The following is a 27,207-nucleotide window of genomic DNA, read 5'->3' on the forward strand; positions in this document are numbered from 1 at the left end:
GTGCTCTCCATGAAGGAGAACACGCTTTGTTGCTGCTGTCATATTGTGTTGGCACCGTAATGAGGTTTTAAGGCATGCCAGGGTCCAAGGGTAGGGACGCAGGTGGCGCTGTGGGTTAAACCACAGAGCCTAGGACTTGCTGATCAGAAGGTCGGCAGTTCGAATCCCCACAACGGGGTGCGCTCCCGTTGCTCGGTCCCTGCTTCTGCCAACCTAGCAGTTCGAAAGGATGTCAAAAGTGCAAGTAGATAAATAGGTACTGCTCCGGCAGGAAGGTAAACGACGTTTCTATGTGCTGCTCTGGTTCACCAGAAGCGGCTTAGTCATGCTGGCCACATGACCCGGAAGCTGTATGCCGGCTCCCTCGGCGAGTAAAGCGAGATGAGCACCACAACCCAAGAGTTGTCCGCGACTGGACCTAATGATCAGGGGTCCCTTTTCCTTTACCTAGGGTCCAAGGGTGCCAATAAAATATTAAGATAATATAATAATCGATCACAAGATGCAGTGTGCACACACAATTTGAATTTGAATTGTCATGCCCATCAACTGGGGGGGGCAGCCCCTCAAATATTTTAATGGGGGGATGATGACGGGACCTCAGCCCCTAGGAGTTAGCTCCTCTGCTAGGATCTCTCTCTCTCTCTCTCTCTCTCTCTCTCTCTCTCTCTCTTCATTTCAGTTTTAGCTGCCTCAGAAGTACAGTTTCCCAAGATTCCTAGCTGCTGCTTGTTCAGGCAGGTCTGTGGCTTGCGCTGCATATTAATTCCTGTCCAACACGGGAATTCGATTTGTACTGTACATTTCATTTCTTCACAGATTTAGATTTATTTCATGTTCTCTGCTTTTAATTAACTCTCTGGCACAGCTGCTGGACAGGATATAAAAACTCATTGCTCTCCCTGTGTTATGAGCATACCACCAATCATTTACCACTTAGATGGTGGTACAAGAGCTATCAGTTTCTATGGCAACCACAACCGTGGTGATTGATTCCATGCCAGTGTGGCATCACCACAGGGAGTGAAGGCTCTGGTTTGTGTGTGCGTGTTTGTGTGTTTTGTGCGCTTGCAACATCCATCTAATTAAAATGGGATTAGAGAATCATCCTACTATATGTTCAACAACTGAACTGCAATCCATTTATGTAAATGTTGTCACTATTAAACACAGTAGTCAGAGCATCGACAAAGAAATAGTTACATTGCTTTGGGGCATTTTATTTTATTTTGTAAACGGGAAGGAAGGTTACAAAGATTGGGGATTGCTCCCGGAATTATTATTATTATTATGGCTAAGCATGCCTACTTCTTTTATTTTTATTTTTATCTGGGTAGCCTTTGACTGACGATAACGCTTTATGCACAGAATATCTCACTTCCAAATCTGAATAGGGAACGCAGGAAGGAAAGATGGCAGGGATGGTATAGCTTGGATGGTGCTGCGGTGTCTAATAACCTGGGGATAATAATAATAATAATAATAGCAATTTTTTTTTTAAAAAAAGGAGCAATGCAATGCGAATGATGCCCGACTCCTGAAATTGGTTAATTAATTTTAGCGTGCATGAATTATTTATTTGTCAAAAGCCTTTTTTAAATTCATATGATTGATTTTTCTTAACAGTGGCCTCCCCTGAGAGGATGGTAACTAACCCCTGCACTTTCATCCCCCCTGCTCCCTGTCTTTTCATAGAGCCTTCTTCAAGCCTTCTAAAAGTTACTTGGAATTTTTTTGTGCGAAAGCCTTGCAAATCAGGTAAGATGACAGATACGCAGGATGCAAGGAGGGCTCCGGATGAAAAGAGAAGCTCGGGGATTTTGTTAAAGGCTAAAAAGAGAAACCTGATTCTTTGGAGGATTGCTAGATATAAATGCAAAGCGGGGGGGGGGGGAGAAAAGGTGGCAGAGGAAGAGAAGGGGACACAGGGCGATGGATCTGGCAGGAGTCCTAATCCCCCCCTCTTTTCTGTATTACTCTTTCTTCTGCAGAGCGCTGACAAAATAATCTGTTAGCATGAAAAACGACAGTTAGCACTACCTAATAGTCTCATATCTGGGTGCGTTTATTTTTTTTTATTTTATTCTTTGCTACGGCGCTCTCGGTTGTAAAACTTAAAGCCATTTTATAAATTATAGATGAACCTAATGACCCTTGGGATGTTATGTAAAAACGCCATTAATATTTGTCATATGACCGGTTTAGAAAATAACAATATTGCTTGCTGGAGGCAAAAAAGAAGAAGAAGATGAAGGAGAAAGAGAAAATAAAATATAATAAAAAGAGGAACGTCAGACCACATACAAAGGGCAGAAACGAGGAGATGCCGCCAGCAGGATTGTGACTTGAGTCACCTGGTTCTGGGCAACATGGTGATGGCTCCTGAAAGGACCTGCGCATAAAAGTAATCCTATAGACATAGTCTGCAAGGAGGAGGTTCTGCCATATAACTGTTGGTGCCAAGCATGGCAGCCTGCACAGAGCATGAGTTCTGAGAATTCAAGGCCTAAGGTTGGCTGCAGACAAGCCTATATTATATACTGACTACCTTGAATTGGTTTATGTGGGCACTGCTTCCCCATAACAAAAATAAACAAGTGGGCACTGCATCCCCATAACAAGTTGCCTCCACACACACACCGTATTTTTCCATGTATAAGATGCCCCCATGTATAAGATGACCCCTATTTTTTGAGTCCCAAATTAAAAAATAATTAATTGCAACATTCTGTGTATGACGACCCCCGATTTTAAACTTAAAAAAATTGGGGGGGGGGGACATAGTCCTATACTCGGAAAAATACAGTGTCTGTGTGTGTGTGTGTGTGTGTGTGTGTGTGTGTGTAATTAAATTTTCTGTTTTACAATTTAAAGTACTCATTTTTGCATCCTTAAGATATCAATGACTTCCCTTCTCTTTCAACGATCCATTTTGCATATCATAAATCCCTGCACATTTTACAAAAACTATACCATTCAGTAATCCATTATTACATCCACCAGAACTTATTTACACTGCTGAATTTATCTTAATGCTGCCAGCATTTTCAGCTGTACACAGTTATTTCCCATATATTCGATAAACGTTTTCCAATATTCTCTAAACGTATGCATTTCTTGTTCTCTTATACTATATGTTAAGTCTGCAAGCTGTGCATATTCTGTCAACTAAAGTTGCCATTCTTCTTTTGTTGGGACCTCGCTCGTTTTCCATTTTTGGGCTAACAAAACACAGGCTGCAGTAGTGGAATACATAAATAACGTTTTTTTGACACCTTGGAATACAAATTGTCCTCCTGAGGTAACACATAAATCGAGGATTAATAAGCCATTGCCAAGCTATCTAAATATAGGTTTGTGGTGGTATGGTAAAAGGAGGTTTGTTCCAGACTATATATTTACCCCATGTACCCCATCATCAGAAGCTCCAGGCAATGACTTCTGTTTGTGCAATGGTTCTCTCCATCCCACATGTAATACTACTACGACGAAGACTAATAATAATAATTTATTTATACCCCACCCATTTGTCTGGGTCTCCCCAGCCACTCTAGGCAGCTCCCAACAGAATATTAAAAACAAAACATCAAACATTAAAAACTTCCCTAAACAGGGCTGCCTTCAGATGTCTTTTAAAAATAAGATAGTTGCTTATTCCCTTGACATCTGGTGGGAGGGCGTTCCACAGGGCAGGCGCCACAACTGAGAAGGCCCTCTGCCTGGTTCCCTGTAACATCATTTCTCACAGTGATGGAATCACCAGAAGGCCCTCGGAGCTGGACCTCGGAGCTGGATGATGGGGGTGGAGACGCTCCTTCAGGTATACTAGGCTGAAGCCGTTTAGGGCTTTAAAGGTCAGCACCAACACTTTGAATTGTGCTTGGAAACTTACTGGGAGCCAATGTAAGTCTTTCAGGACCAGTGTTCTATGGTCTTGGCGGCTGCTCCCAGTCACCAGTCTAGCTGCCGCATTCTGGATTACTTGGGGTACTTGGGAGAACCTCCAGAACAGCACCTGGGGGAGGGTGATCGTTCCATCTGGCAAGCCGAAATGCTTTATCAGACGGAGCATTCGTAATAACATGACACTGTTTTGTGGTATTGTGGGGTCAGGTCTCGGGTGCGGAACTCACACAACCTGACGTGGAGCCCAGGAGTAAAAGGGCAGAACTCTGAGAAGAAACATTATAAATCCAAGATGTATAGTTCTTTCCTGACTTGCAAGTTCCTTGCCACGAAGTAGTACCTCTGTATGAAGTCCCAGGCTCACAGAGACCAACCAAACACAATCCATACTGTGTCACCGGCATAGAGGAAGAACTCAAAGCAGAGATGTCAAGCTAGGGCACCCAACCGCAGTTGCATCTTAAGTTGCATGCATAATATCTGCTTAGCATATTTTTAAAGACTTAAGCATCTAAAAGTCGTTCTGGGAAGCCATTTACCTTTGTTACAGATGAGAAACTTGGAAGCCAAGAGTCTAAAAGATAAACAGCGAATCCATGGAGAGAATTGGGGGGGGGGGGGAGCCATGCAAAGCATTAAGTTCAGGAAAATGAGGAAACTTATAGCCAACTAATTAAGCTTCTATGAAGCATTTGCACTCTCCCGCTTTCACACATACATACAACTGTCTCATATACAGTGGTACCTCGGGTTACATACGCTTCAGGTTACACACTCTGCTAACCCAGAAATATTGCTTCAGGTTAAGAACTTTGCTTCAGGATAAGAACAGAAATCGGGCTCTGGCGGCGCGGCAGCAGAAGGAGGCCCCATTAGCTAAAGTGGTGCTTTAGGTTAAGAACAGTTTCAGGTTAAGAACAGACCTCCGGAACAAATTAAGTACTTAACCCGAGGTACCACTGTATGCCCATCAAGCCTCTTCCTCTCATTTAGGATCTGATTGCTACATACCCTCCAACATTTCTACCATGAAAATAGGGTCATCATTAATAATAATAATAATAATAATAATAATAATAATAATAATAATAATAATATTTATACCTTGCACATCTGACTTGGTTGCCCCAGCCACTTTAGGCAGCTTCCAACATATATAAAAACATAATAAAACATTAAACATTAAAAACTTCCCTCTACAGAGCTGCCTTCAGATGTCTTCTAAGGTTTGCATAGTTACTTATCTCTTTGGCTCGGGGGTCACATAACTCCATTTCTGGCTCCCTGGTCTGCCTAGACCAGTATGCATTCATATGCTATTCATGTACACCCAAAGAAGGGTTATTGTTGTTTTAATTGCTGGGAAACCACACTGGAGAGAGCACTGACAAAACTGGCTGGGGTCAGAGTTTTTCAAGAACCATAAAACCGCACACATAATCGAAGACAGAACCAAAATTACAATTAATTATTAAAAGCAGGGGCTGAATGCTCATCCGTCAGGGACGTTGGAGTCACAAAATCCCTGCAGCTGAGCACCAGTGTAAATGACCTCTGTAGTCACTTCCAACTCTAAAATTCTATGCTTTCCATGAAAAAATTGAAAAATATTTTCTTCTTGTTGTTTAGTCACTTAGTCATGTCCGACTCTTCGTGACCCCATGGACCAGAGCATGCCAGGCACTCCTGTTTTCCACTGCCACCCGCAGTTTGGTCAAACTCATGTTAGTAGCTTCGAGAACACTGTCCAACCATCTCATCCTCTGACATCCCCTTCTCCTTGTGCCCGCCATCTTTCCCCACATCAGCGTCTTTTCCAGGGAGTCTTCTCTTCTCATGAGGTGGCCAAAGTATTGGAGTCTCAGCTTCAGGATCTGTCCTTCCAGTGAGCACTCAGGGCTGATTTCCTTAAGAATGGATGTGTTTGATCTTCTTGCAGTCCATGGGACTCTCAAGAGTCTCCTCCAGCACCATAATTCAAAAGCATCAATTCTTCGGCGATCAGCCTTCTTTATGGTCCAGCTCCCACTTCCATACATCACTACTGGGAAAACCATGGCTTTAACTATATGGACCTTTGTTGGCAAGGTGATGTCTCTGCTTTTTAAGATGCTGTCTAGGTTTGTCATCGCCTTTCTCCCAAGAAGCAGGTGTCTTTTAATTTTGTGGCTGCTCTCACCATCTGCAGTGATTATGGAGCCCAAGAAAGTAAAATCTCTCATGGGCTGGTTAAATGACCTCTATGGGATGCTTGTGGCCCATGGGCCTTAGGCCATGATTGCCTAAAAAAGATCTCTGGGCCTTCCTAATCTTAGTTCATTGTTGTTTAGTCATTTAGTCGTGTCCGCCTCTTCGTGACCCCATGGACCAGAGCACGCCAAGCACTCCTGTCTTCCACTGCCTCCCGCAGTTTGGTCAGACTCATGCTGGTAGCTTCGAGAACACTGTCCAGCCATCTCGTCCTCTGTCGTCCCCTTCTCCTTGTGCCCTCCATCTTTCCCAACATCAGGGTCTTTTCCAGGGAGTCTTCACTTCTCATGAGGTGGCCAAAGTATTGGAGCCTCAGCTTCAGGATCAGCTTCCAGTGAGCACTCAGGGCTCATTTCCTTAATACTTAGGTCACTTCCAGACGCATTTTCCTTTGGGTGGGTGGGTGGTAGAGCTTCTCTCTCCCAAGTTTGCGTATGGGGATAATCATTACTTATATTAAGTGAAAGTGCTTGCTTCCAGGTGACCATTTTAATTCCCCACCCCCCAAGTTTGAGAGGCTGTTAGTCAAGGTGAGCTGCTCACTGATCATTTGTTCTCATTTGTTTGTGGGAAGGCTAAAGGACACTGCATCAAGCATGTTATCTCACAATCCCCAGGGCATTTTGCTATCACTTATCACAAATATATATATATCCAGTTTTGGGGAGAACTGGGTTTGTTGCACAAGAGCCCCAAGTCCCCTTGAATTGCACAATCTGAATTTGCCGGTTAATTGCTGAGCGATTTGGAAGTGCGGAAAGAAGCGATGCATTCATGCAAGGTAGTTGTTAGAAGGTTGCCTTGAAAGAGCAATCCTGTTCCCACAATCCACAGAAGAAAACTATGCCATATTCACAGATGAAATGCAATCATTAAAATGGAGAGTTAAGAGGTGTAGTTATGCTGTGCTTCCTTAACACAATCTCAACTATGGAACGACTGCCAACATCTCTTCTGTGGAGCTATATAAAAGTTACATTAAAAAAACAACAACATGGGAGGATATGCAGAAAATACTGAATGAGCTGCTGAAATCAAATGCAAATCCTCCAGTGACTTGAGGAAGGATGGTTCTGTTGGATATTTCTCTTGAATCCGATTCAACTTTTTCTCAAAAGCAGAAACATTTCTGCATATTGCATTTACCTTGTGCAATTGAATGTATTATCTGGCAACAGAAAAATGAAAAACTCCCAGGGGGTCACAAATAGATTTTCAGCTGCTTTGCTATTCACCACCATGGAAGAACTGTTCTGTGGTCCAGGAAATAATGATGCTTTTATTTGGAATTTTAAAACACCAGGATCTTATGAATGATTTGGGGTAGATTGTTAACTCTATTTCCTAGCGCCTCATTTTTGCCTCCAGAGCTACTAGCTGTAATCTTGCTCTCAGGCTATTAGAGTCCTGTTGACCAATGGGATTTTAAGGTCCATGTGTGCAAGACTCAATCTTGCCATTTTAACAGGTCTTCCTAATCAATCTGCATGTAGACCTCCTATAGTTGCAGTATGAGGCAAGGAAGATACCAATCATTGCTGGATTTAGGAGGACATCCTAAACCAGTCTCCAACTTCCTCCTCCTTCTCCTCCTCCTCTTCTTCTTCTTCTTCCCCTCCTCCTCCTCCTCCTTATTACCCACCCTCCACCCTAAGGTCCCAGGGTGGGTTACGGCATTAAAACACATCACAACACAACATTGAAAACAGTTTAAAGCAACTTACAATTATAAAAACTAGGAGTGAGGTTATTACCTGTGTACCTGAAGGAGTGTCTCCATCCCCATCATTCAGCCCAGAAACTGAGGTCCTCCTCCGAGGGCCTTCTGGAGGTTCCCTCCCTGCGAGAGGTGAAGTTACAGGGAACCAGGCAGAGGGCCTTCTCGGTAGTGGCGCCTGCCCTGTGGAACGCCCTTCCATCAGATATCCAAGAAACAAAGAACTACCTGACTTTTAGAAGACATCTGAAGGCAGCCCTGTTTAGGGAAGTTTTCAATGTTTGATGTTTTATCGTGTTTTTAGTATTCTGTTGGGAGCCGCCCAGAGTGGCTGGGGAAACCCAGCCAGATGGGAAGGGTATAATTATTATTATTATTATTATTATTATTATTATTATTATTATTATTATTATTATCCTTTTACTAGCATTTATACCAGATCACTCAACGATTGCTACTGTGTCTTTTCTTCTAGCAGATCAAGATAACCAGGTGGCAGCAAAAACGACACTTTTTTTTAGCAGGGGCAGTTAGAATAAGATCTATGATTTGATTAACTTTCTAACATTGTTCATTTTTAAAAAAAAAATCAAAAGAAAGCCTATTGGTTCACACGTCTTATCTGTGGCTAGGTATCAGTTCTGTCCTTTGTATTGATGCAAACCTCTAGAATGTATTTTGTATAGCTAAGCATTTAGCTCTATCTTCAGTATATTATTATATTATATTATATTATATTATATTATATTATATTATATTATATTATTACTATGGCTAGTGGATAATGGAAATAAAGATTTTATGTCTGACATGGCGGGTCCTAAAAAATATGCACCTCAAGTTTCAAAGGTCAGGGCAAAATGGTGTGTCGTCAGCTGTATTATGAAGGTTTTGGATGCCACTTAGGGGCTGCCACAGAGAATGTCCTCTTCCGGGCTACGCACTTGAGCTTTTGAAGGAGTGGCCTGCCTCTGCCAATCCTAGCACCCATGATGGTCTTTTGGGGAAAGGTTTAAACAAAAAAACAAAACGGCCTCTCAACAAAAATCTTTCAAGTTTGTGATTGAAGAAAGTACAGTCGTACCTTTGTTTTCGAATGCCTTGGTACTCATACAGCGCGTTTTGGCTCCTGGGCACCAAAAACCCAGAAGTAGGTGTTCTGGTTTTCAAACATTCTTTGGAAGCCGAATGCCTGACACGGCTTCCAATTGAGTGCAAGAATCTCCTGCAGCCAGTCGGAAGCCGTGCCTTGGTTTTTGAATGGTTCCGGGAGTCCAACGGACTTCCTGGAATGGATTACGTATGACAACCAAGGCACCACTGTATAGCAAATTGGTATCATTGATGAAGGAAGAAGAAGAAGAAGAGTTTGGATTTGATATCCCTCTTTATCACTACTCGGAGTCTCAAAGCGGCCAACATTCTCCTTTCCCTTCCTCCCCCACAACAAACACTCTGTGAGGTGAGTGGGGCTGAGAGACTTCAGAGAAGTGTGACTGGCCCAAGGTCACCCAGCAGCTGTATGTGGAGGAGCGGGGAAGCGAACCCGGTTCACCAGATTATGAGTCTACAGCTCTTAACCACTATACCACACTGGCTCCCTCTACCTTGCTCCCCATAATTTCAAAGGCTACAGTTTCAAACAATGTATATTTGGGTTGAATACAACCATGTCCTATGACAAGCTTCCTCAATCTAGTGCCTTCCCGTTTTCTTCCTTTTGCTACAACTCTCTTCAACCCAACAGTTGGCCATGCGGTCTGGGGCTGATGAAAGATGTATCTTGAGGTTCAGAGATTGGAGAAGGTGTGTTGTGTGCTGTCTGCTCTTCTGATGTTTACAGTCTCCCAAGGAATGGCACAGGATTGCAGCTGTACTAGATGTGTTTCCTGGGTAAGTTGTGGAGCTTTAGATATTGTGTTTTATTGATTTGTTGCAACTCACCTTGGGAGGGGATACATGCTAAAAGGCAGGCTAGGAAGGAATCAAATGATTATGCTTATGCTAACAAGGTAGAAATTGGTTCTATCCAGTGCTTTTTTCTGGGGGGGGGGACGCAGGGGGACGCATACCCCTAAACATTTTGTGAATCTAAGTTTGGCCTCCTTGAGGGGCAGTATTTCAATATGAGTCGGAAAATGAGAGTACCCCAAACATTTTTTAAGAAAAAAAGCACTGGCACTATCTATGTCTAGAGTGACAGAATCACATTCTCCTAAATTCTTGGCAGCGCCCAATTTTGTGGTCATTCCTTTGGAGCACCAAAAATAGCCTTAAGTAAAGTGATGATAAATCACCTGGGTTTTTTTGGTAAAAGTGATTCCTTCTAGAGAGACTAAGCAACCGTCTTTTTCTCAGATCTCGAAGAGATTATGATACAGTGGTACCTCAGGTTAAGTACTTAATTCGTTCTGGAGGTCCGTACTTAACCTGAAACTGTTCTTAACCTGAAGCACCACTTTAGCTAATGGGGCCTCCTGCTGCCACTGCGCCACCGGAGCATGATTTCTGTTCTCATCCTGAAGCAAAGTTCTTAACCTGAAGCACTATTTCTGGAGTCTGTAACCTGAAGTGTGTGTAACCTGAAGCGTATGTAACCTGAGGTACCACTGTACTTAGTTTCAGAGCCCAATTTTACCATGAGTCAGATCAGCAACTGGGTGCATATTTGCACGCCTTGCTTGCTTCTATTGTCTGCATTCGCTTTATAAAAAGCAATTTTTGTTTTGCTTTGCAGGTGCTTCCAGTGTGGGATGGCTTCTTTGGACATGCTTTCAGTGGAATGTTCTATTCTTTTCATTATGCTGGCCATCGAAAATCTTGCCTCTGTGGAACGCTTGGACCAGATTCCCTTCAAAAAGTTTCCATTGCCATCCCATGCAAATGTAGGACTCTTGGTACAGTGCAATTAGATGAATGAGATAATGCTGGAGCAGCCTTTAACATTCCTCTGATTTTCGTGTCTCTGCCTAGTGTGAAACTGAATGCAATTCCTCCTTTCCAAACGAACGAGAAACAGGTCAAGCAGATGAAAGTGCCTAGTGTCTACATGGATCGAGTGGGGAGGGGGGCAGAGGGAAGGAGTTTGCTTGCCTGAGTCACTCATTAAATGTGTATGCATAACAAACAATGTTAGCAGATAGAAAATTCTATTGGTGAACAGTTGAACACCATTCACGATGAATAATTTAATCGCCTCTATTTATCACAAAGGAAATCAGGCACACACTGCATGAGGACAGGCCTCCTGTCACACACTGTTAGGTTTCGAGCTCTCTCCAAACAGCAAAGTAATAACTTTCAATGGTGTATGTTGAAAAATTGAAAGCAAAACATTCGCTTTCCCCCCTCCGCCCCACTTTGTACTCCCCTTTGCTTTCAGGCAATTGACCTGGGTGTAAACAGCACTGAACTGACAGTCTTGCATAGGAAATGAGTTTGCGCAGAAGAGCAACAGCCCCCTGCCGTCACATCACTGCACATCAACTGTTTCTTGAAGACACTACATGAATAGTTAGTTCAGCCTCTCCACTAATTTGGTCCATAGCCTTTGGGCTTGTACATGAACTTACCGTCTTCACCTCACCAGAAACCATATGCCATCCTTAGACTGTTTGTGTCTGACTAGCTCCGACTTGCAGCTAAGATTTGGAGAGTTCCCTCCTGTTTTGTTTTGTGTTGATGCTCTTGTGGACTGGATGAATAGAGCTTGCTTGCAACCCAAGAAGTGGATGCATTGCAACCGAGGAAGAGGAACAATTGAGAAATATTGTGGCCAAGATCCAAAGATTCGTTCGACATGTCTGTGTGCCCAAGGGCTCTGTGGAATAGTGTTCCTTGTACAGCAATCCTCTCTAATCTCCACTTCCTCATGTTAGAAGACTTTTGGACCAGAGAGAAGTTGTGGAAGCAGGCTTCATGAAGTGGTTCGAATCATGATAAGATGTTTCCAGCACCACCCAGTATTTTGAAATTTGATTAATTTACTAATTTTTTATATTTCTTTAGTGAAAGATAAAAAGTGTGTGTGTGTAAGTGCACAGGAAAAAATAATACGTGAAAAGAGGAAATGAAAAAGAGAAAGAAAAAAGAATACACACACACACAACTTATAAACATCACAAGATTTTTCTTGTCGTTAACCTAGTGTGGTGTAGTAGTTAAGAGCGGTAAACTCGTAATCTGGGGAACCGGGTTCGTGTCTCTGCTCCTCCACCTGCAGCTGCTGGGTGACTTTGGGCTAGTCATACTTCTCTGAAGTCTCTCAGCCCCACTCACCTTACAGAGTGTTTGTTGTGGGGGAGGAAGGGAAAGGAGAATGTTGGCCGCTTTGAGACTCCTTGGGGTAGTGATAAAGTGGGATATCAAATCCAAACTCTTCTTCTTCTTCTTCTAATTTAATACAGTGTTTATAGAAATGAATGCCAAATATAATTAAATTTGTCTATGCCAAGTCTGCGTTTGTACGCAATTTGTTCTAAAGTCAGGTCTTGGTATCAAAATATGACATTCAAACCCCAGGTTGGGTATCAGGCCAGGTTTGTGCTGATTGGCTGCATGGCTGAATGACAACATAAAGATGCTGAATTCTGTTGCAAGTCCCATCAAATACCATCATGTGCAGCATACCTGAAACTATCAAATGGCAAGTCATGGGTTAAATATTGTAACCCACTGAACAGCTACATGGCATACAATGGGGTGCTCCAAGATGTTGCAGAACTCCAACTCCCAATAGCCCCTGGCAGCATGACTACTTTTCAGGCTCACTGACCAGCATGCCCAGTGGTTGGTCTTCCCTCACCCCTGTCATACATTGCCAAATACTGACTGCAGTTGCATGGCAGCTGTCAGATTCCTTGAAATTTTGTTTGCTATTGCATGTCCAGTGCCAGATATTGTTGACCATTGACAGCTGCTTATCACATACTGAATGCTGATTCATGTTGGATGTCAATTATTGTCAACATATAAATACTACCGAAAACATATATACTTGTCTGATACTGGTAAATGTTGACAGTTATATGCCAGATATTGTCAAATATGGACTGCAGCCGCTTGTCTGCTGTCAAGCATTGTCAAATACTGACTGCTGCTGTGCGTCAGCTGTCAGATACTGTCAAACGTTGACACCTGTAAAATCTTTGGATGTCAAATGGTGAATTTAAGTAGGAAAGGTTTCTGGGCTGTTGTTGGATTTTTTTAAAGAAAACTGTGTTGCTCTTTCCCCCCCTTTCAAGTAAATTTTTATTGTTTTCCTTACATATTCTTTCCCAACAAACCATATTAATGCCATACATTCCCTTTGATTCTGCCAAGTCGCGACTCCCCTCCCTCCCTGCAATTGGTATATTTAACCCCTTTCTATCGCGCACATCATTCTCACAATAGTACTATTATACATTGAAGGTATTATGTCAATCCTGCTAGTGTCTTGACCTCTTTACAATTCTCCTTTAAATATTCAATAAATTTACTCCAATTATTTTGGTATCTTTGGTCTTCCTGGTCCCGGATCCTCCCTGACAATTTGGCAAGTTCTGCGTATTCTGTCAACTTCACCTGCCACTCCTGGATGGTTGGTATGTATTGTGTTTTCCATCTTTGGGCCAGGAGGGTTCTTGCGGCGGCGGTAGCATACATGAACAAATTTGGGTCTCCCATTTTGATTTCCATTCCTATTAAACCTAATAGACACGCTTCCGGTCTTTTGGGGAAAGTATACCTAAATATTTTTTGAGTTCATTATAAATTGATTCCCAATTTTTTTTAACCTTGTCACAGGTCCACCACATATGAAAATAATCCCCATCTACTTTTTTACATTTCCAATATTTTCTTTTTCTTTTTCTATACATTTTAGCTAACTTTACTGGCGTCAAGTGCCACCTATACATCATTTTTAACAAGTTTTCCTTTAGAGCCATACATCCTGTAAATCTCAAACTGTGTTAGAAAACTGTGTTGCTCTTAAGACTGCGAGGGTCTCCGTTACGTTGCTTTTAAGCCTGTGATTCCATATATTCTAAGCTATATTCGCAAACTAGAAATTGATAGTAACCTGTCCAATGAGCATGTGGCCACATTATGACATAGGCCATAGAATGAGCATGTGACCATATAACATCACATGGCATTCTGGGAAGGGCTGCAATGTAAGCCTTTGAAAGCCAGTGAGAACAAGGAACATGTTGGGGATAATTCAGACAGAAATTCCCAGGTGCCAAAAAAAGGTTATTTATGTATGCCACTACTGCGGCCCGTGTTTTGTTAGCCCCAAAATGGAAAACGAGCGAGGTCCTAACCAAAGAAGAATGGAAACTTAAGCTGATGGAATATGCGCAGCTTTCAGACTCAGCATTCAGAACAAGAGAACAGGAAGAACATACATTTAAAGAAGATTGGAAAATGTTTATTGATTAGATAAATAATTAGATGCAATGTAAAAAAAGCTAAGAAATTGGAAACTTGAGGGGGCAGGGGGAAGTAAATTAAGTTCAATGGGGATATGTTACGGTATTGAAAATTGTTTTATTGAGAAAATACATTTTTTTTAAAAAAGTAAAATGTTTATTGAATATATGGGGGAAATTGTGTACACTTGAAAAGGCTGGCAGCAGTCAATATTTTATTTTATTTTTTGTTTATAGTGACTTTGCAAGCTTCTATTATTATAGCTCCATCTGAAGAAGAATGTGGTATTTACCTCAGTACACTGAAGTTGGATAGAAACGACAGGGGGAGTCAACCTTGCTATTCCTGCAACCAGTTTTTACAAGTTTTAGCTATAAAAGTTAAATAATTTTAACTGATATTCATATTGTATTTTAATATTGTTAAGCCCTTATGGTGAAAGGTGGGCAGGAAATTTCAATAATAAAAATAAAAGCTAATACCAAATAATGATCACCTGCTTGTTAGATGCCCAGTTACTTATACTATTGTATATTTAACAACCAACAGTAATTGCATAGGCTTTCTTTAATTACATACTTGTTGAACGGGACCCCAATGCTATGCTACTATCACTATATAAAAAAGTAGAAAGTCCAACCACAGAATCATTCAGTTCAGTCTAGCAAGAATTCAGTTTTGTTTAGAAGAAATATGCACTGTTAACCAGCCAAAGCCCTGGCCTGCCGCTGCTTCCCTTGCTTTGAATAAGGACTGGGGGGGGGGAATGACCCCCATTGAATTATTTGTCTCACAGCATATTTATTTTCAGAAACATAATTTAAGGACCCCAAAGGTTTCCCCCTCACAGACTGGCTTACATGGGCAATTCATGTTGAAAAGAAGGTAAACCTGTGATGAAACTCATACCTTCTACCTTTACATGGGTGATGAAAATAATTACCTCTAGACATATCATTGCGCTGAGCTCAGCTGGCATGCAGAGATTGCCAGGTGTGGACTGTGATAGCAAATATGCCTCCTTATTATATGTCAGAGGCATCCAAGAAACACTAAACTATCTCCCTGAAATGCAACAGGGGGCACAAATTTAAAGATACCACTTAATTCTTTTGACTGCGGCCTGTGTTTTAAGATGACCCCCCCCCTTTTAATCACTTGGGACCAGGAAGTGAATGTGGTAATAAAGAACGAAGGATGGAGCAGCACAAATAAAATACTGTAGTCTTGTGAAGTCATTTTTCCTTTGCTAGTACAATTTTCTCCTTTCCAGTCTCCTTCCTGGTTTAAATTGAAAAGCATATGAAGTGCTTGCAAAAGTCAAAGCTTGAAAGGCACCAACAGCAGAAGGTGGTCTGCTTCTATTAAGGACGACGAGTCGTGTCCTGGCAGTGTCACGGTGTCAGGATCCAAAGACCGCACACTGAGGACAGCTGAGTCATGCATTGCTTCGTTTATTCCATGGAGTAGCACAGAGAAACCACTAAGTGAATCACATTATACAGCGGGCAATGGGTAGCAGCGGTTTCCATTACTGTGGCTAGGAGACGTATTGGTGTCGTTGTGAAAATGTCTGAGTTGCACGGTGTTTTTATCTGTGCGCAGTTCAGTTCAGGAGAGATCTCGTGAACTGATCTATGGTTAAAACCAGTGCTGGATTTACGTATAAACTAAACAAGCTATAGCTTAGGGCCCCACTCTCTTGCCCCCCCAAATTAACCATTAATATACTTCTTCTTAATTGTATTTCAGTTCAACAATTACTTTGATAAAATACATATTTTGTTATGTGCAAATGGCTTGAGATACCTATTAGGTCCATAAATTATCATATAGTGTATATGTTAGGATATTTCCGTTCCACCTTAAAAGGGAGCAGGATGTTTGTGTCACAGCCTGCGTATTTCCTGTTTTCACAGGATGTTTCTGTTGTGTCTTTGCTTTCGTTTCACTCTCTGTGTCGGAGACACTGACGCAGGCAGTCATGTCTTTCTTTGTTCTGATCAACGCTGAATAAAACTTGTAAATAGTGCTCTCCTGAGTGCGACTTTTGCTGTGCATTATCTGCTGATAAGAGTGTGCATGAGCTCTGGAATGTGGCAAGATATTTTCTAGAAACTCATGTCGCTAATTGCTGATACTGCGTGCCTACGGGAGATCGATGGGTCGTCCGGCAGACGGCTTGGGGCCATGATGGACTTTGTCTCCCTGGCAGTATCCCAACAGTATATTCAGCACAAAAAGCAATGACAATTTGTTGTTGACAAAGGACAGCTGGATATATAAAGGGCCCCATTACCTTCAGGAGCTTAGGGCCTCATCAAACCAAAATCTGGCCCTGGTTAAAACCAAGAAGCAGCTGGGAGGAATAAATGGACAGGGTCCTTACTGTGGAGAAACAGATGCGTTCAACAATGATATGTACTGGAACTAGTGCTATTTAACTTCTGTGAAGGATCTGTGAAAGAGCCAAGTTTGAGTCTGATGTCAGAGTAGTCAGGAGTATGGAGGCTTTGAAGAACTTCAGAAAGGCATCCCTAAACAGGATGACAGGGCCACAGTTTGGCAAATGTAAGCACATCCTCTAAGTGCCCCTATTTTCCAGGGACAGTCCTGGATTTACAGAAGCCGTCCCAGTTTCTGATTTGCTCCCAAAATGTCCTTTTCCTTAGAATGCCCCTATTATCTGAAGGAGTGTCTCAACCTCCATCGTTCTGCCTGGACACTGAGGTCCAGTACCGAGGGCCTTCTGGCGGTTCCCTCACTGCGAGAAGCCAAGTTACAGGGAACCAGGCAGAGGGCCTTCTTGTTAGTGGAACCCGCCCTGTGGAACACCCTCCCACCGGATGTCAAAGAGAGAAACAACTTCCTGACATTTAGAAGACATCTGAAGGCAGCCCTTTTTAGGGAAGCTTTTAATGTTTGATGCATTACTGTATTTTAACATTTTGTTGGAAGCCACCCAGAGTGGTTGGGGAAGCCCAGCCAGATGGGCAGGGTATAAATAAATTATTATTATTATTATTATTATTATTATTATTATTATTATTATTATTATTATTATTATTATTATTATTTTCATTGGAGGGATGTTGGAGGGTACAGAGTTATGCAATCCCCGAACCAAGGAGATAAGTAGCTATACAACCTTTAGAACTTTAGAAGACATCTGTGATAGGATTGTTTACCCGTGTTTGCAGTCATGAGATTGTTGTCTATCACATGACGGTGTATGCTTTCATTCCACAGTGTGGGAAGTGACGGAGACAGGATGTTTTGTACTACCGTGTTCCGGAATGTAGAATTATCGTCCTTTGTTCTTTTCTCTCTTTGCTGTCTGATGAGAAAGAGGAAGGAGCTAAGTCAGAATGCTCTGAGAGTGTATTATATGCAAATAAACGTAGATTAGCCAAAATGGTGTGCTACTGAGTTCTGTTACGCAAACTGCAAATACTCTGAAGATCCCCTAGTGTGCTGATGCTTCTTGGTATCAGTCACTGTGATGTTTGGGCTGAAGAAAGCTTTTGAAGCTCCCGAACAATTGACCAGGAGGGAGAGAATATGCCAGTGGGCATGTGTCTCTGCCAGCGTCCTACACGAGAGTAGGACGATCCTAACAATCTGAAGGCAGTCCTGTATAGAGAAGTATAGACAAGTGAAAAGTGGTGTACAGTGGTACCTTGGGTTAAGTACTTAATTCGTTCCGGAGGTCTGTACTTAACCTGAAACTGTTTTTAACCTGAAGCACCACTTTAGCTAATGGGGCCTCCTGCTGCTGCCGCGCCGCCGGAGCACAATTTCTGTTCTCATCCTGAAGCAAAGTACTTAACCTGAAGCACTATTTCTGGGTTAGTGGAGTCTGTAACCTGAAGCGTATGTAACCTGAAGCGTATGTAACCTGAGGTACCGCTGTACATGGGACAAGTCACACATGCAAACAAAACAAATTTCACAAACAAGCTCTTGGGGCTCCCCTCGAGACTGGTGTTTTATTGTGGTTGTAGGCTGCAACATGTTCTTGACTTCAGGGGGAATGCAGTGTTTTCTAAGCTGCCTTGGGATCCATGTAGGAGGAAAGACGGGGTACAAATCTAACTAATAAATATAAATGAAATATTTATATCCTTTAAAACAACAACAACCACCTTCCTAGGAACTTCAGAGTCCATCAATGCCCATTCATTACACATGTCTCATTACCAGTATAAATACATTTAGCTGTGCTTATTCATCACCACAGCTTTTACAATTTGGTGATGCTTTTCAGATTGTATTGTGTAGCGTATCCACAGGCATTTGACCCAGGTGGCTATTAGGAGTTTGCTTTTCCACCTTGCCAACAAAGGTCCGTATAGTAAAAGCCATGGTTTTCCCAGTAGTGATGTATGGAAGTGAGAGCTGGACCATAAAGAAGGCTGATCGCCGAAGAATTGATGCTTTTGAATTATGGTGCTGGAGGAGACTCTTGAGAGTCCCATGGACTGCAAGAAGATCAAACCTCTCCATTCTGAAGGAAATCAGCCCTGAGCGCTCACTGGAAGGACAGATCGTGAAGCTGAGGCTCCAATACTTTGGCCACCTCATGAGAAGAGAAGACTCCCTGGAAAAGACCCTGATGTTGGGAAAGATGGAGGGCACAAGGAGAAGGGGACGACAGAGAATGAGATGGTTGGATGGTGTTCTTGAAGCTACCAGCATGAGTTTGATCAAACTGCGGGAGGCAGTGGAGGACAGAAGTGCCTGGCGTGCTCTGGTCCATGGGGTCACGAAGAGTCGGACACGACTAAACGACTAAACAACAACATTTCCTCCTGTGATCAGGAAAGCCCCTGCCCTTTTGAAACGTGTCACTCTCTTTCTCCTTTCGAATGATTCTATGAAATATAGGCATTTTTTTATTATTACTAGGATGTCTACACAATGCAAGGTGGACGCTTGTTTGTAATTTTAAATATGATCTCATCTATTCTCATATATCAGCAAGTAGAGGTCCCTTCAAATAATGCTGTTACACAGGAAAAAATAAGTGAAGAAATAATAATAAAAACCCCTCTCTTGTAGTTTGGAAAAATAAATAGACTGCAACTGTTGCTTAGGTGACAGCTATAAGTTATAGCATCAGTATTTCAGTCATACACTGAATCCAATAAAGTCAACAACAACATCCCACACAGCCCATCCTCTGGAGAGACTTGGCATCCAATTCATTCTCGGAGAATCCTGACAGGTTGGTTACTTTGCAGCAGGTCTGCCCAACTTGTGACCTACTAAAGTCAAAGACCACTCACCAGCCATGTATTAAGGCCTGACAAGGGCTTGACAGCATCCCTCACATTTTGTAGCTCCAGACAGAAGAGCCTTGGCTTAGCTCTGCCTGCACCCTCAATATCAAGGCAAATTGAGGTGATTCAGGATAGCCTCCATGCCACCCAGTTGGATTGTGCTGTTAACAAGACTTGCGAAGGTGGGTCAAGGGGGTGCCCCCTCGCCTTCATACCTCTGATGCCTTAGCTTTACCATAAAGTTCAAGAAAGGGCCATTCCTCTTTTCTTTTCTGAGAAATGAAACCAAGCCGGTTGGGGAAATTGCCAGAACTCAAGAGCGGGGTAAACAACTCATCCAAAATGCAGCTGCCAGACTGGCGACTGGGAACGGCCTCCAGGACCATATAACACTGGTCCAAAAAGGTCTCTGTTGGCTCCCAGTACGTTTCCGAGCAGAAGTCAAAGTGTTGATGCTGATCTTTAAAGCCCTAAGCGGCTTCGGCCCTGAATACCTGAGGTCCACCCACATTGCGAAAAGTGAGGTTACAGGAAACCAGGCAGAGGGTCTTCTCTATAGTTGTGCCAACCCTGTGGAACACCCTCAACTTCAGTTGTCAAGGAAATAATCAGCTATCTGACTTTTAGAAGACATCTGAAGGCAGCCCTGTATAGATATGTTTTTAATGTTTGATGTTTTACTGTGCTTAAGGTTTTAATTTGTTGGAAGCTGCCCAGAGTGACTGTGGCAACTCAATCAGATGGACAGAAGGAGAAGGAGAAGAAGAAGAAGAAGAAGAAAACGGGAATATAGTTGATGGTGAAGACTACAATTTCCATCATCCCTGATCATTGTCCATGCTGATTCAGGCTAATGGAAGATGGAGTCCAACAACATTTGGAGGACCATTGTTCTCTCATTCCTTTCCCAGACTGACCAGAGCTTGAATCTTGACACATGTCAGGCCAGGACTTCTATGCAAAAATGATGGAGGAAATTAAAATGGTGGTCAGTATGCCCATGGAATCTCAAGCCAATTCTTGACTTCTGTTACCAGAAAGAAAACATAGATTGCACTGGTCAAGTTAAATGTCTTTTCTGTATGTATATTGCAGGTTGTCACTCATCTACCCTCATATCCAATACTTCAGGCCTTTGGTTAGGGCACAGCCTGACTCCCTCCTTTGGCAATCTTTACAATACTTTAGTTTATGGTTGCCATCAATTTTTGATTTTAATTAATTCTTATGATGTTTTTATAATGTTGAACTATTTTAGTGCTGTTAGCCGCCCTGAGCCCGGCTTCGGCTGGGGAGGGCGGGATATAAATAAAATTTATTATTATTATTATTATTATTCTATTTCACCTGATGTGACATTCCATATCAATGTTATTTGTTACCAACATTCCAGAGATTAATCAGAATATTTATATTTGAGGCCTTTCAGGCCTCAAAATGGCCTCAAAAGCAGTTTACAACAACAAATGTACACCTTAATACAATGAAACCTGAGAACAAGAACTATTTTAAAGCAGATTTGGGGAACCTTTGGCCCTCCAGAGGTTGCTGAACTACAACTCCGAATATAGCAGGACTTCCTTGTCCTTGACTGGTTGTTTACCACACCTTTTCACAACCAGTGGGTTCCCTTAAATCAATTACCATCCACTGAAAATGGGTTGTAGCCAACTAAAGTTTACTCAGAGTAGACTCGTTGAAATGAGCGGACCTAAGCTAATAATGTTTGCTCATTTCAGTTCATGCGAGGACTTCTGCTTGCACAATGAAACTTCCCTTCCCTCTTCACCCCTACCTCCCAAATATGTCATGGGGTTTCCCTCAGCCTTCTGGAGCAGCCGAGGGGCAAAGAAACACTTGGGGAGAGGAGAGGAAGGGATGTCCTTGCACAAATTGGACAACTTCATTGGATACAACGAATAATTTTTGAAAATGTTGTGTTTGCATGTTCACATATCTGCATATTTGCGATGCAGGTGGCGCTGTGGTCTAAACCACTGAGCCTCTTGGGCTTGCCAATCAGAAGCTGGGTGGTTCGAATCTGCACAACAGGGTGAGCTCCCGTTGCACTGTCCCAGCTTCTGCCAACCTAGCAGTTCGAAAGCACACCGGCGCAAGTAGATAAATAGGTACCACTGTGGTGTGAAGGCAAATGGCATTTCCGTGTGCTTTTGCTTCTGTCATGGTGTCCCATTGCGCCAGAAGTGGTTTAGGCCTGCTAGCCACATAACCTGGAAAGCTGCCTGCGGACAAACGCCAGCTCTCTCAGCCTGAAAAGTGAGATGAGCGACACAACCCCATAGTCGCCTTTGACTGGACTTAACCACCCAAGTGTCCTTTACCTTCTTACCTTTATATCTGCATTGTCTACCTCATCTTGTAAAGGTTGTTTGGATGCCCTATATTACAGAGCTGCATGGGTTTTTAAAGGGTATATAAGGTTCTCCTCTACAATACCTTTAAGCCACTCTTCCCTTCTAGCATCACACAAATTGCCTCCTCAAGAAAGTCCAAGAAGCTTAAGCAAACCTTAGTAGTTCCATGACTCAGTAAATGTGAAATACTCTCTCTGGTAAGTGGGCTGAGTTTTGAGTTGCAAAGGAGTCCTCTCTGCTTCCAGTCCACCAGGTACAATGAGACTTTGAAACCATGGTGTCTAGAGACAAGATGTAATTACATTTCCACATTCCATCGGAAGGCACATTCTTGAGAATGCTCTTAGGATTTTGATGGGTCAGTTGTTTTAAATTGAGTATCTTAATTGCTTCTTATTGTTTGGATGATAAATGAACATGGCAGAAAGGTTAACAACTTCTTCAGTGCTCATTGCTTTCTCTTATCTTCACTGCTAAGTGAAAGGAAATCACGATAGCAAGTGTATTGATGGGGGAGGAGGAAGTGAGCAGCACACAAAATGCAGAGTATTTTTCCGCAAGAGAAAAAGTTCCAAAGAAACAAAATAGGCTCTTTCACCAAGAGTGGGAACAAAACAATATATAAGATATAGACAAAAGGATATACAAACACACACACACACACACACACACACACACACACACACACACACACACACACACACTCACACACACTCACCCTTTGCCTGAAGGCCTTTTGGTATGGAGCATGCAGATAATAAAAAACACAAACTAAATAACTGAGCACGCACACAAAGACAGGAAAGGCTAAAACAAGAGATTAATAACAGCAGCGATCCAAACTAGAAAATGAAAGTTTCCATCAGTATGGAAAAAAAGTCAGACTTTTGCACAGCTTTACCAAAGACAACAATTCAGAAACCTGATATATTGAAGCAGGCAAGGAGTTTCAAAGATGTAGCCCTTTGAGAGAGAACCCATTGCTCTCTCCTCCCCAATGGACGCTCAAAAATATTAGGTTACCTAATGGCAAAAAGTACATGGGAGAGCTGCGATTGCCTCTTCTAACACAGCTTTCTTTCATTAAAAGCAGATACGTGGTGGCCCTTTTGAATTTGAATCGGGGCCCTTCTGCATTGGATGAAGGTTAGCCCTTTCTCCTATGCTGCAGTCCCAATCCAAAATCAGAAACTGCTGTTAACCAAGGGCGGAAGAAAAGGCAGCTATCCATATTGTAACTGGCACTGGCCATTGTTTCCTGTCTTTGGCTAATAGCAGATACGGGATTGAAGTCAATTAACTAATGTGGTGCAGTGGTTCTGATCAGAATTGGCACGCCCAATTCTTTTGCTGAAACAAAGCTACTTCAAGAGAGGTCTTCCATTTCACCCATGGTTTGGCCCTTAGATTCCTGAAATGGCATGCAGAAGGTGCAATAAAATACAAGAGGCTCACTTTGGAATAAGCTGAACAGAATATTCAGTTCTGTTGCATTTTCTCTGTGTAGATGTTAGAATAGCATCAGATGTCACTCTGTACTTGCAAGTGCAATTGTGTGTTGAATACAGGGAACAGTTCAACATTAAAAAGAGGAACTTATTTGGAAATAATTGAGTACAGCATGATCTGGGGAGATCTGAATTTCAATGTTTTGCTTGCGTGTGCCTACATCTTGTACTCAGATACAGTTTTCCCTCTTGATTTTTTCTTCACAAGGTGACCTCTTCTTTTAGTTTAGCTTAGCTCAGGCTGGTGTTTTCCTGTTCCAATCTGAATGAGAGTTAGCGCACCAGCAACCCCTGACACTTTGGGGACATGCTTTCAATGTAATGTGTGGAAAGAGTGTCAGGCAACACACAGATTACTTCTGACATAAAAAGTGGTTTTTGATTGCCGTGGTGGCAATTTTCATTTTATTTATGCTTCACATTTTTTAAAAAAATAAACCGGTGCTCATTAAAAGCATTGTGAGGAGGTATTTGCGTGTCAAAACCCCTCCCCCAGAAAGAAAGACACAGGACACGATGTTTAAGTTTAATGGGCATGAAATGGCCACAACTTTATTGATTAGAGAATTGAAGGTATTGGCCCTAGGCATTGGCTCCTATCCGCTACCCGGCATGATGTCCGGGAAGGGTTAACACTAACCGTGGGAGGCCCCCGTTGGAGTACGCCAACTAGGATCCCACGGGTGTCACCGCTTGGGGCGTGCCGGGGGCCCTTACCTAGGTAGGTTTCGGACAAGACAACGCCCCTCGGAGTCCTGTACCGGACTACCCCATTTCCTGGGGGAAGGTGATGGCGTTCCTTCCCCCCATCCATTTGCATAACAATTGTACCCCAGCCAATGCCTAACCGCCACTCGAGCAAAGCTCGCCGCTAAAGGGCTAAAGGAGCGGGAGAAGGACGCACGAAGCGACAGCAGGCGAGGGGAGGAATCGGCTCCAAAGAGCAAGGAGGTTTAAATGAACCGCACAGAGAAGGGAGACCTGGCAAGCGTGTGTTACCCTTTCCAAGCGCGGGATCGAGATTCCAGCTCCAGCAAAGACCGAGGTCCCGCTAGTGATTTCAGCTCCGGCTGAAGGTGAGGGCAGCTGAACGCAGTTGAAAAAACAAATCCCACGACGCTTGAACAGGCTTGAGGAAGACCGGGTAAGAGATCCAAAACCTCTCAGCTGGTCGGGAGTGAAGAGGGCGGACCCTGGGCGTGCCCGGCTTAAAATACCTTAAGCCACGCCTCCCCCCAGCCCGCCGATAGGCGGGCAGGGTCGCGAGCACGCCCAGGGATTCCCCCAACTCTCGCGGGGGCCAAGGTTAGCCCCCGCGCTTGGGGAGGAGGGGCTAGACCGCAACCCCCTCTCCTCCCCATGGTCGGAAATGGCTTTGGCTCTCTGCAGATTTCTGCCTATGATTGACAACTTGCAAATATTAGCTTACAGACTGTCAGCCTTTCCATGTTTCATGTTGAATTGTATCTTTCATACTACATTCTCACAACCGAGTGAATCATCAACAATAGAGTCCTCGTACGATGCACCTAAGCTGTGGCTCTTCAGACAGAGATAGGAAGCACAGAAGTGGGACACTGGAGTTTAACTGCGCTGGTTGGCTAACGATGGGCTCCCACCACACCGGCTGAATCATCATCTCTTGGGAGCTCTAGAACATTGGAACAAAACATTATCTGTGATAATCTGCCTAGCAGTTTATGTGCAAAGTTACTCTTTCAACCTTTTATGCTCATCGTGCTCCTGAGACACAGACTTTATTCCCTCCGCCCCTCTTTGCAGATGAAGAGCTGAGAAAGGGACTGATTTATCGAGGCCCCAATTGATTTGCTGACTGATTGCCACAGCTCACCGGACAGTTGCAAAGATTAATGAGTAGTGCAGGTTTGAGTTGCATAGCCCCATCAGGATGCCAATAAATAAAATTCAAAGACGCTCTATTCACATTGTTTTCCAGGGGGATATGCTGCTGTTGGCTGTTGTTTTCAGAGAGGCTATTAGCATGGCATCATAGCTGCCCGCCTATGCTTTGCTGTAGCGATGTGCTGAAAACCAGGGATAGGAACCTGTAGTCCTCTGGATGTTGCTGCAGCTCCCATCATCCCTGCCCATTGGCAATGGTGGTTGAGGCTGGTGGGAGTCAGAGTCTAAAACTCTGAACAGAATCATGGGTGTCCCAAATGACAGAAACATGACCTTTTCCATGTGTGTCCATTTTCCTACCACACCTTCACGTTTAGACGGTGAGGTGGTTCTGCTCTTATGGTCGGTGGCACTCTGAGCAACGTGATCATTGCACGATTGCAACAATGTGAGAAATTGTAATTATTTCTGATCATTAATTTATAACCCATCTATTCTTACTCCTCTTGGTGCAACCAGCTTAGCAGATTCTGCAATGATCTAGGAGGGAAAATCACATAAAGAGGGGGCAGAGCCCATCCATACCACTTTGCCATCTTGATCAGGAAGGCTTCATAGGCCACAATCCACTTGCAAGGTTGAGAGTGCCTAGGCATGGCAACAGATTTACCCTCTTCCGTCAAGGGAGCTTCATGACTGCAGTGGCTTCGCAATGGGTGGGTGGTGCATCCCAGCTCCACATCTGGGAGGGTGACAAGGCAGCACCCCATGGGGTGCTTACCCTGCTGCCCTGGCCTGGGCGTGGCGGCACAAGCAGCCATTGTCCTGCTGCAGCCGCATGTGGAGGATCCTCCGTTTGCAGCAGCAGCCACGAGCAGAGGATCCCGGCGTCGTCCATACGGTGCTGGAGCGGTGCTGCTGGCAAACCACTATGTACAGCGCATGTGTGGCATCGCTACGTACAGCGCATGCGTCGTACATAGTGATGCCACACTTGCGCCCCACGTAGCGACGCCCCACCCCGGGTGTCACGACGCCTTCGTTCGCCCCTGCATGACTGTAGAGCAGGGGTAGCCAACATGGTGCCTTCCAGAGGTTCTTGGACTACAACTCCAATCAGTCCCAGTCAACATGACCAATGGCCAGGGATTATGTGAGCTGTGGTTCACAATATGTGGAGGGCACCCTGTTGGACCCATTTTCTCTCCCTGATCTTATAATAATAATAATAATAATTTATTATTTATACCCCGCCCATCTGGCTGGGCCTCCCCAGCCACTCTGGGTGGCTTCCATAAAAACCAAAAATACAATAAAATATCACACGTTAAAAACTTCCCTGAACAGGGCTGCCTTAAGATGTCTTCTGAATGTCAGGTAGTTGTTTATCGCTTTGACATCTGCTGGAAGGGCGTTCCACAGGGCGGGCGCCACTACCGAGAAGGCCCTCTGCCTGGTTCCCTGTAGCTTTGCTTCTCGCAATGAGGGAACCGCCAGAAGGCCCTCGGCGCTGGACCTCAGCGTCCGGGCAGAATGATGGGGAGACGCTCCTTCAGGTATACTGGACCGAGGCCGTTTAGGGCTTTAAAGGTCAGCACCAACACTTTGAATTGTGCTCGGAAACGTACTGGGAGCCAATGTAGGTCTTTCAAGACCGGTGTTATATGGTCTCGGCGGCTGCCCCCAGTCACCAGTCTAGCTGCCGCATTCTGGATTAGTTGTAGTTTCCGAGTCACCTTCAAAGGTAGCCCCACGTAGAGTGCATTGCAGTAGTCCAAGCGGGAGATAACCAGAGCATGCACCACTCTGGCGAGACAGTCCGCAGGCAGATAGGGTCTCAGCCTACGTACCAGATGGAGCTGGTAAACAGCTGCCCTGGACACAGATTT

General features: G+C 43.6%; 1 long non-coding RNA gene across 1 annotated transcript; it reads left to right on the forward strand.

Annotated features, from left to right (window-relative positions):
• Positions 1–14,014: 14,014 nt before the first annotated feature.
• On the forward strand, positions 14,015–14,783 carry LOC308577162. Its single transcript, XR_014003478.1, has 2 exons — positions 14,015–14,096; positions 14,527–14,783. It is a non-coding gene; the product is annotated as an uncharacterized lncRNA (long non-coding RNA).
• The last annotated feature ends 12,424 nt before the right edge of the window (positions 14,784–27,207 follow it).

This window comes from Podarcis bocagei (genome assembly GCF_964188305.1).
Source record: "Podarcis bocagei genome assembly, chromosome: 17".
NCBI lineage: Eukaryota > Metazoa > Chordata > Lepidosauria > Squamata > Lacertidae > Podarcis > Podarcis bocagei.